Source organism: Bos indicus, chromosome 22, assembly GCF_029378745.1.
Source record: "Bos indicus isolate NIAB-ARS_2022 breed Sahiwal x Tharparkar chromosome 22, NIAB-ARS_B.indTharparkar_mat_pri_1.0, whole genome shotgun sequence".
Classification (NCBI taxonomy): domain Eukaryota; kingdom Metazoa; phylum Chordata; class Mammalia; order Artiodactyla; family Bovidae; genus Bos; species Bos indicus.
In genome coordinates, this window is record NC_091781.1 from 30,127,794 (window position 1) to 30,138,969 (window position 11,176).

At 40.9% G+C, this 11,176-nt stretch overlaps 1 protein-coding gene across 14 annotated transcripts in view; it reads left to right on the forward strand.

The window, feature by feature from the left end:
* FOXP1 (forkhead box P1) overlaps window positions 1-11,176 on the forward strand; it is a 625,482-nt gene that overhangs the window by 166,491 nt on the left and 447,815 nt on the right. The window lies entirely within an intron of this gene.

Below are 11,176 nucleotides of genomic sequence, written 5' to 3' on the forward strand. Positions count from 1 at the left end.
AGGGTGAACCATTCCATTATGCAGGTGTCTCTGTCCTGAGTCTGGCTGGTGACTGATGTTTGCATGTTGCGGTTTTTCTAAAATAGGATGGACTGCAATTTATTGTCGTGCATAGGGGAGATGGCCCTCAGACAATTCATGCATCTTTGGGGAAAAAATGTCAAATTGTATAAATTCAAGATTATTTAGGAAACACATGCAATTTTGGTTGCCTTATTGAATAAAAAGATAACTAGATTGCCCTAGCACAGAGGAAATATTGAAACTATGTGTAACTTTATTCTTTTTTTCTGAAATTATGGACAGGGCATAAATTTACCTCAGGGTAGAGGATGGCATTGCCTTGCTAAATTCACCTCTAATTAGTTTCATTTTTTTATCTTGATGTCAAATTTGAGGAAAATTATATTCATTCACTTTCTCCTACAGTTTCATTCTTCCTTTGCTTACTCTTATGTGATTTTTTTTTCCCCAAAGAATACATTGCTCAGGGGTCTCCTTTAGGAAACACCTGACTTCAGGAGTGATAACAAGTTATCCTTTGGTGCGTCTGACCCTTGCAAATTCATAGCATCCTTTGTGATGTGGGCATTTCTAGGCTTATCTCCAGGCACATCCTAGGATCAGGATTCATGGAATATCGACACTGCAGAGCTGGATGGGAGTAGAAAGCCCTTCTTAGTCCTGTGATTTCACTTGGTGGATCGGAGGCAACAGTTGGGACAGGAGGGAGAAACCTAGATGTATAGTGTTAGTCAACTTGATTTGTACTCACTGTCTGCTCTCCTGATCAGCCTCCACCTTGGGTGGGATCTGGTTTTACACACACATGTAGGTGTAACAGGTACAGTGTTGGTAGATGCACTTGACTCTTGAACAGTGTGAGTTTGAACTGTGCAGATGTGCTTATTCATGGCTTTTTCTCGATAGTAAATGCACTAGTACTACACGATCTGAGTACTAGAACTGATTGCATTCACAGTGTGGAGGATCCTCTAACATGGAGGTGCTGGTAGTATCAATAAGTGATACACAGACAAACCCCCTAGCTGTTCAAGGGTCAGCCATATGTATTTATGTGTCTTTGAAAAGGTTTGTGTGTCTCTGTCTGGTTGTGTATAAATGTCTGTGACCTTGTACAGACATATACCTTTAGAGATATATACGTGTATGTCGCTGTGTCTATAGGTATGTGTATTATTTAAAAGCATTTTAGGGCATATCATGATAGAAACATTCGGGATCCATTTGTTTAATCTACTACACAGACAAGAACACGAGAACTTTGAGCAGGAAAGTAGCTGCATGAAATCTTGGTAGCATTAGACAGCATGGCTGGACTTTCCTCCTGTTTGCTCTAAAAGAGTTTGTTGCCTTCCTTGTCAGCTCTTTATGCAGCTGCACATCAGACCCTACACCCTGAGTTTTGCCATATCTGTACATATTTGGAATATAATGTGCTTCATGTTTTCCCTCTAAATTGCTTTTAAAATGTTTACTTATGTATTTTAGTTAATATTTTTCATAAAAGAACATTTCAGAATTTGTCCATTATTGGACAGCCAGTATGATGGTAAACCCTAAAGGAAAGAAAAATGTAAAAATAAATACCTGACTATTAAATATATATGTGTCTGTGTGTGTATGTGAGTGCAGGCGTATTATATCTCCATTTGCCACCTAAAGCCATCCCACGTACCGCCCAGGGCACTGACAGCACACTTGGGGAAGCACTGAGTTAGACCAGAAACCTCCAAATCAGTTTGCAAATGATGTGGCGAGTGAAGAGACCAGGCTGTGAAGGTCACTGCCCTGAGAACACTGCTGGTGTGAGGAACAGGGTCACTGGAAAGCCGGTTTCTCTCTTACCTGTGGATAGCAGGTGTCAGCTTCAACCTTGAATGAGATCAGCCTGGTCTTACCCAGAACCTAAAACGTCTTAAACCTCCACTTCAGATTATTTTCTTCTTGGTTCTGCCACAAGGGTAGAAGCTGTAATTTGGTATATGATTTTCCCTTTTCCCTGATGTATCTGTCGTTGACTTCTGATTCTTTAGTTCTTACATTAACCTTTTAAACATATATAGAACTGATTTCATAGATGTTTTCTTCATCCCTCACTGAAATTAGCCTTGAGTGAATAACTGGAATAAAATAATAAGATTGTGGTTGCCCCAAATTAATCTTCTGGTTGAGAGTATTCATGCTATCCATGGATTTGGGATCCAGGGGAGGCATGAGAACATGTGGTTCTGACAGTTAATAATTTCTTTGGTATTTGGTCTTCCGAGTGGAGGAGAGAATTGAACTCTTTTATCACTTCAAAATAATAATAAAAAAAGAAGCATGAAGTTTGCATGTTATATAAAACACAAGATGGAAACACATTGCTGTTTTCTGTCCCTGTCATTTGAACCCAGCTCCCTAAAATGAATGGTGCCTTTAACTTATTGAGCCCAAGAAGGAAAATTCAAGAAAAAATGCTGCTTACCCTTTGCTTTGCTGTGTTTCATTTTCCTGTGCAGGAGAATATGCAAATTGCCTTTCTATGGATGCTCTGTCACATCCTTGTAAAGGTTCTGTGGGGATCCATGCGTCTTGCTGAGTTGAGCCTTGTGCCAGCTTGGAGAGTTGGATTGTTTTTGCTAATAGAGACAGATTTTGTCATTAGAGATACTCAAGTGCAATGCTGCCTGCATTCTTCTGAGTCTCTGGTCACAGAAATCTCTTTGGCTTTAGGTGCAATTCAGTGGAAACACACACACACACATACACAGGCACAGAGAATTTGACTGCGGAGTTGGCAAGAAATATGTGAGCCAAATTTGGCCTGTAGAAATTAACACTGGCAACTTCATGAGTAAAAATTACATGAAAAGCACTCATGAGGGAAGGAAGAAGGGGAAAAAAAAATCCTGGGATAACAGTGCAACAGACCACATTTCCTATCCAGTCTGTCTTCTCAAGGCTGTTTGTCTAAACAGCATTGCCAGTTTTTCTAAACAGTACTGCTGGTGTCCTCGATCTGTAATATGAAGTGAATTGACTACACGGACCAAATGCTCGTTGAGTTGAGAGTTCCTTTATTTGGCCAAATTAAACCCAACAACCTCAGCTCTGTCCAAACTTGTGCTAGTACAGGGCCAGCTAAGGCGCCTGTCCCCATTTGTAGATGTGTGGAGAAAAATGAAGTGACATGTTAACTGTTTCCTGTCCCTTGGATGAAAAAAAAAATTAGCTCCACATAAAATTTCGTGAATTTTTGCCTCCGAAAAGGTGGAAATTTAATTCTTTGAGATTGCTTCCCACGTGAAAAAATAATAAATCACAAAGTGCTTCATGTGGTTTTTAGAAAGGTAAGTGTTGGTGGTATAATCTTGTATGGATGGGCCACAATTTTCCTACATAGCAAAAAAAAAAAAAAAAGCGGAGGGGGTGGGGGTGGGCACAATCCAGAAGCACGGTACTCATTTTTAGGAAGATGTTTGCAGTGCTTTATGGTTTTGGTTTTGGTGCTGAGTCTTACCCCTCTTAGTCCACAAGATCAGATACAGAGATAATTGGAAGTCTAGAATCAATAATGATGGAACACAGCCAGTCTGAAACGGATGCCAGGATAAACCATCTGTAAATTCCATAGTGGGTGGGCTTGGGACTCACAATGTTGATTTGCCTGTGGACCACTGTACCAGCCCTCAGGATGTGTGTCTTGTGTGTGTCTTTTGTGTATCTTTTACATGTATTTGAAGAATTGCTTTGGGCACTTTCTCGAACCTGCTCTAATTTTGCATATATTGTGAATCCAGTGAATAAGGTTGGACAGTTTTGTTATAGAGAACCAGCACGCCTGCAGTCTGACCTCTGTTCAACAGCGTGAGTGATCTTTTCAAAATGCAGTTATGGTTTTGTGCCACTCACCTGTTCACCAAACTGAAGCCCCTTCATTGGTCTCCCACCGCTACTCTTATGATCAAGACACAGTACTATCACAAAATCTGTCCAGTCTTTCTAGTATGAATTCCCTCTCTCCTCATTTTGTGCTGCCCCACCGCCATCCCCTTTTCCTGCTGCAACCACTCTGGTTATGTCTTTGCTTTGATCCTTGGTGCCACAGAGTCTCTGCAAATTCTGCTCCTTCTACCTATTGTGCGCCTCCCTCTCTTCTGCAGTTCAGTTGCTCAGTCGTGTCCAACTCTGCAACCCCATGGACTGCAGCATGCCAGGCCTCCCTGGCCATCACCAACACCCAGAGTTTACCCAAACTCACATCCATCGAGTCAGTGATGCCATCCAACCATCTCATCCTCTGTTGTCCCCTTCTCTTCCTGCTCTCAGTCTTTCTCAGCATCAGGGTCTTCTGAAATGAGTCAGTTCTTCATATCAGTTGGCCAAAGTATTGGAGTTTCAGCTTTAGCATCAGTCCTTACAATGAATACTCAGGACTGATCTCCTTTAGGATTATCTGGTTGGATCTCCTTGCAGTCCAAGGGACTCTCAAGAGTCTTCTCCAACACCACAGTTCAAAAGCATCAATTCTTCGGCACTCAGCTTTCTTTATAGTCCAAATCTACATCCATACATGACCACTGGAAAAACCATAGCCTTGACTAGACAGACCTTTGTCAGCAAAGTAACGTCTCTGCTTTTTAATCTGCTGTCTAGGTTGGTCATAACTTTCCTTCTATGGAGTAAGCGTCTTTTCATTTCATGGCTGCAGTCACCAGCTGCAGTGATTTTGGAGCCTCCCAAAATAAAATCAGCCACCGTTTCCCCATCTATTTGCCATGAAGTGATTGGAAGCCATGATGTTAGTTTTCTGAATGTTGAGCTTTAAGCCAACTTTTCCACTCTTCTCTTTCACTTTCATCAAGAGGCTCTTTAGTTCTTCTTCACTTTCTGCCATAAAGGTGGTGTCATCTGCATATCTGAGGTTATTGATATTTCTCCTGGCAATCTTGATTCCAGCTTGTGCTTCCTCCAGCCCAGCATTTCTCATGATGTACTCTGCATAGAAGTTAAACAAGCAGGGTGACAATATACAGCTTTGACGTACTCCTTTCCCTATTTGGAACCAGTCTGTTGTTCCATGTCCAGTTCTAACTGTTGCTTCCTGACCTGCATACAGATTTCTCAGGAGGCAGGTCAGGTGGCCTGGTATTCCCATTCTTGAAGAATTTTCCGCAGTTTATTGTGATCCACACAGTCAAAGGCTTTGGCATAGTCAATAAAGCAGAAATAGATGTTTTTATGGAACTCTCTTACTTTTTTGATAATTCAGCAGATGTTGGCAATTTGATCTCTGGTTCCTCTGCCTTTTCTAAATCCACCTTGAACATCTGGAAGTTCACAGTTCACATATTGCTGAAGCCTGACTTGGAGAAATTTGAACATTACTTTGCTAGTGTGTGAGATGAGTGCAATTGTGCAGTAGTTTGAGCATTCTTTGGCATTGCCTTTCTTTGGGATTGGAATGAAAACGGACCTTTTCCAGTCCTGTGGCCACTGCTCAGTTTTCCAAATTTGCTGGCATATTGAATGCAGCACTTTCACAGCATCATCTTTCAGGATTTGGAATAGCTCAACTGGAATTCCATCACCTCCACTAGCTTTGTTCGTAGTGATGCTTTCTAAGGCCCACTTGACTTCACATTCCAGGATGTCTGGCTCTAGGTGAGTGATCACACCATCGTGATTATCTGGGTCGTGAAGATCTTTTTTGTACAGTTATGTGTATTCTTGCCACCTCTTCTTAATATCTTCTGCTTCTGTTAGGTCCATACCATTTCTGTCCTTTATCGAGCCCATCTTTGCATGAAATGTTCCCTTGGTATCTCTAATTTTCTTGAAGAGACCTCTAATCTTTCCCATTCTGTTGTTTTCCTTTATTTCTTTGCATTGATCGCTGAGGAAGGTTTTCTTATCTCTCCTTGCTGTTCTTCGGAACTCTGCATTCAAATGGGTATATCTTTCCTTTTCTCCTTTGCTTTTGGCTTCTATTCTTTTCACAGCTATTTGTAAGGCCTTCTCAGACATCCATTTTGCATTTTTGCATTTCTTTTTCATGGGGATGCTCCGTCCATAGTTCATCAGGCACTCTGTCTATCAGATCTAGCCCCTTAAATCTAGTTCTCACTTCCACTGTATAATCATCAGGGATTTGATTTAGGTCATACCTGAATGGTCTAGTGGTTTTCCCTACTTTATTCACCTGTTCTTAAGCTCCCTGCTCAATTGTAAAATCCTGAAGGAATCATTCCTTGATTTCTCTGCCTTTGCCAAAGCCCCCCTTAAACTTTCTCCGGGCCCCATTTCACTTGCTTGTGTGGCATCCCAGTACAGTTTCTAATGTATCTTTGTTTCTATAGTGATTAATCCTAGTCTTCTTACCAGTTCCCACAGGCAAGAGTATAACTTTCTGCGTACTATTTATTGTATTCTGGTCTCTAAACACAATGCCTAGCACGAAGTAGATCCTTTGTAAATACTACTTGGGCAAATGGCTATAGTAGTTGGTCTGTTTTTTCTATTTTGAAACATGCTATAATCTAAAGTTTTGATTATTTTGAGCCCTTTTGAAGTCCTACTTTAAAACCAAACCAAATGGTTTACTATAAACTAAGTGGTTGCTCTTTAAGTGGTGTATGTTATCAGTTTTCTAAAGTTGTCTTTATGTTACAGGGCTGAGGTTCTGTATTGTTGGGGGGGGTGTGATTCTGTGTTTTGGGTTAGGGCTAGTTTGCGGTCATGATTATTTTATAGTCAAAGACCTCAGCATTAGTTACTAATGCCCATAATGGGGCGAAAAAGAAAAACTAATATTTGAGTTTTTCTCGGATCATTGTTTTCCTAATAATGCCTGCCCCCCACCCTCTCCATCTCTCTCTCTTTCTCTCTAGCTCTTCACTTGGTGTTTTGGGATCATTTATGGCCCCACAATCACGCATAAGCCACTTAACATCGCTCAGTGTCCTTATGTGTGAAATGAGAGAATTGAATTGCATGATAACTAAGTTTCCTTCTGGCTCTGACATTCTAAGTTTTATATGTATAAATACTGACTCTTACATCAAAGACTCAGGTTCAGAAAACTTTTTATGTATACATCCTACAAAGTTTCATGGATGCTTGAAACATTCTTTGTTATCAATAAAGACTTAAAATTATACTCACAATTAACAAATTCAAAAGGTATTATCCTGCTTAAGGATACTCACTCTTCATTGGGATCCTTATGATTTTTCATGAGATTTTATGAAATCAGATGATTACTGAGTAAACAAAAAAATTCTATAGACAAACCAGTTAGGGCCATGCTTGGCTTCTTTCTCAGAGCTTCTGAAATACATGTGTGCCTTATGAATGTCTGGGGGAGGGGCAGTGGTTTAGTATACTTATTTCTGATTACAAACCTATGTCTATGGCCTGGAATGCTAATCTTTAGAATACATGTGTGTATATGTGTTTTGAGGATGGGAGGAGAAGGTGCTGGTACAGATGACTTAAGATATGAATGAAAACATAAGGCTGTATTTCCAAATGCCTGGAATTCTCATAGTATGTGAACATAGTATATTTTGGTAGTACCTTTTATTTTATTTTTTTAATGAGTAACAAGAACAATGAGAAAGTACCAGTAGAATAGAGCATTCTGAAGTAAAACTTGACAGTAGATTACTAACGTGAAGCCAGATGCAGGATTTGAAGACTAACTTATGGTACTATTAGACTTTTCTGCTCCATCAGCCACTACTGTTTAACACTTAGAATGGCTGATCTCAGGCATCATTTTTATCCTGTGCGCTCTGTGACTATTTTATTATCCCTTATCCATTCTGTGGTTATAGGGACATCCAGTCTTTACAAGCAAGGCTCTAAAGAGGTGCCTTTGAAACCCAGGCCTTCAAATTCTTCTTTTGTTCTCCTGGGCCTTCTCGTGACCTCCCCTTTCAACCTTCAACAGAGGGCTAGAGTGTGTCTAGAAGGTTCTCTCTAAGAGCTGCTGTCAGAATAGTCTTTGGGGCAGAGGAAATGCCCCTTTATTTGTCCCACTTTTTCAATGAATGGAAATTAGACCTTAAATCTTATCCAGTGAGTCCTTAAATTGACAGACAAATGCATTGATGGAAAGATAAAGCAGTGGGAACAACATAAAGTGATGTCTGGGGTATAGGATGTGCTGCAGAGCTGGACAGTCCTGAGTCTGGGATCTTCTTGTCTTTCCTGCCAAGGGCCAGGCCCCAGGTAGATGCTGCCCAAGTGCTTCCTGATAAGAAAGTCCCCAGATGGTGTGGAGGCCAGAAATGGGGGTCTATTTAACTTCTGTATTGGAAAACTGATGTAGTGGGTTGTTTATGACAGCAGGTGCCCACTAGAGCCTGGGATCAGGAAATCCCCATCACTTCCCACTGATAGTCTCAGGGAGGTGATTGGAAATTGTTCTAAAACTCTATCTGAAAAGTAGCTAGTCTGCTTATGAAAAGACTTGGATGGTCATCAGGAATGGCAGTTGGGTTCCTTCTCTGTTGACTTTCTTTGGCCTTCTTGGTCAGCATTTCCATTTGGGAGTCGGGCACTTAGCTTTTCACAGAGCTGCCGCTGTTGATGGAGGGATATGGTCACGACTTTGAGTATTTCCTTTCTGCGCTGCCTCATTCCTAGCTGTTTGCCCTCTTCTCATCCGTTTCTTTACTCTAATTACATATCTATTTATTTTACAAGGAATAAATGTTGGTCAAAAAAAAGTGGGGCGGGGAGAGGAAGAGAAGAGAACATAAATGTGTGCATGTGTGGTAGGCAATGAGAAAAAAAGTAGATTGTTAATAGTAACATTTTGTGGTATTTCCTTCCATTGTTTTTTCTAGGCATGTGAGTGCACACACCCATATATATTTTCAAAAGTGAGATAGTATTGTGCCTGTGCTTTAGTAGTTGATCTTTTCCCTTTAGAATATATCATGGAGCTTACTCTGATATCTAAGATACAATAGATGACTAAAGATGTATGGCAAACCAAGCTGAGGATATTGTTAATATGTAGCATCTTGGAGTTGGTATATGACTGTTACATGAATTGTCTGTCTTAACTTTTCTGAAAAAGTTGAAGTTTTATTTTCATTAAAAATTGTTGAGGGGGACAAAATCCATTGAGGGATGAGAAGACAAATTAAACAAATAGGAAAGGTGTAGTATATATAGAGTGGACCTCTTGCTATATCCTTCATACAGATGTATGACTTTACATTTTAGTGGCAGCCCCCAGCATTATCTTATATGGGTGTATTGCCATTGTTTTTAGCCAGTTCCTTATTGGTTGGATATTTAGGGTATGTGTGGTGTCGGGGGGGAGGGGGGTGGGTGTTTTAACTAGCTGAATAGCTAGTTTACTTCTTCCCTCCTCTCTCCCTTTCTCTGTGTTTTCAAAGGAAAGGAGCCCTGGATATGAATTTGGACAGCCTTTCCTATCCATCAGGAGACAAAGCACCTATTGAAATTTCTGTCTTAAGTTTTTACTCTTACTAAATGTGTGGACAGGTGGCACATTAATTCTCCAGTCAGTTTGCCTATATTAAGCAGGACAATATTTTTAATTAGTCAAACATATTTAACCCAAAATGTGTTTATTCTCCATTTTCTTTCTCTTTTAAAATTTGTGTATGCTGTGAGTTGGTTGTCATGGTGTCCAGGTGCTGAATCTGAAGGTGGAGGAGGGGTGGGGTCGATGTACAGTGTTCACAAGATACAAAGGAGGGAGCCCAGTCTCACTTGGGATCACAACCCCCTGTGTGAGACCCACCTTTTATTCCTGTGTCATTTCTTCTATTCTTTACTCAGAGAGAAGATTCGGTTGCATCATTTTGAAGTATTCAGAATGACATCTGTCTTGGTTAACATTCACTTTTGGGGTAGCTGGGCTTTCTTGTGCTCCATCTGTGATTACCTTTTGCCTTATCTTTCAGTCCTTGGTCTAGGCTCACTTTGACTCTAGCGGCATCTTGTTTTACCCCCTTAACATGGTCATTGCATTAAGAACACGACAAAGCATTGGTGTCCCTATGATCAGAGTGGGAAGTATGACAGACATTTTAGCCCTATAAATCTGCCTTTACCCTGACTGTATAGATCTTGTGACATTATTGCAAAAGATAGTTTGGGAGGTAGTTATTTAGAACCCTCATGGAATTTCAGGCAAGGCGTTTGATACTTTGGGACATTAAATAAGGGTGTCCAGGTGCAAGGGTCAAGTCTGGACAGCTCCATACCCTGCTAGCCACACTGCCTGCCCCTCCATTCTCAAACCATTTTGAAGTGATTGCCAAGCAGGACAAGAACCGTTACTCCAGGCACCACAGGTTGTTTCAAAGATGATAGGAGGAGACAGGCGCCATTAGGGCAAGAGACTGACTGCTCTGTATTGAAGCACTTCCACTTTCTATAGAAATAAGAACATTCATGGTCAGTTTTGAGAGTTTGCAGCTTTATATATCAGTCACAGTGTTGGGCATTCTGATGAATGTGATCCTACTCTTAATCAATGAGATGGATATTTCGACCCCTGTTCTTCCCTCCCTCAGATTATCCATGACAAATCAAAAGAGATTGAGTGACTTGCCCTGGATCACAACTGTGAGTGGCGAGGCAGAATCAGAACTGAGGTTTCCCTCACTCACAAGCTGGTGCTCGTTTGGTCTTCCTCATCGGAGGAGCCACGAACCCATGCTTTTTCCCTTGGGTCATTCTCTGTAAGAGGCTTTGCCTGCCACATGTCGATATCAGGCAATCAGAAAATATTGTAAAAAGGTCATTCAGTCTCTCCTGTAATTCCTGGACGGATCTGTCTCCTCTGCAGGGCGACCCGGAGTAGATTCATAAACTATAAGTAAATGGGGCAAGTAGTTACAAATTTGTAGAAATCCTGTAAGCACTTGTACTTAGTCTATGTGAATTTAAAGAATTATTTTGCATCATGTGGTATCTGTCCAGTAACACATCACTTCTACTACATCTTCTATGCATCAAACCATAGAGCCTCTAAGACATGCCCTCAATCCTGCATCTCTTGGAGTAAAAGGCTGGTCATCCTGCCTGTTAATCATGTGAAGCTGCACATGGTAAGGATTAGTATCCCTCAGTTGACTTTCAACAGCAGCAGTGGGTGAGAAAAATAGACAGAGAACCA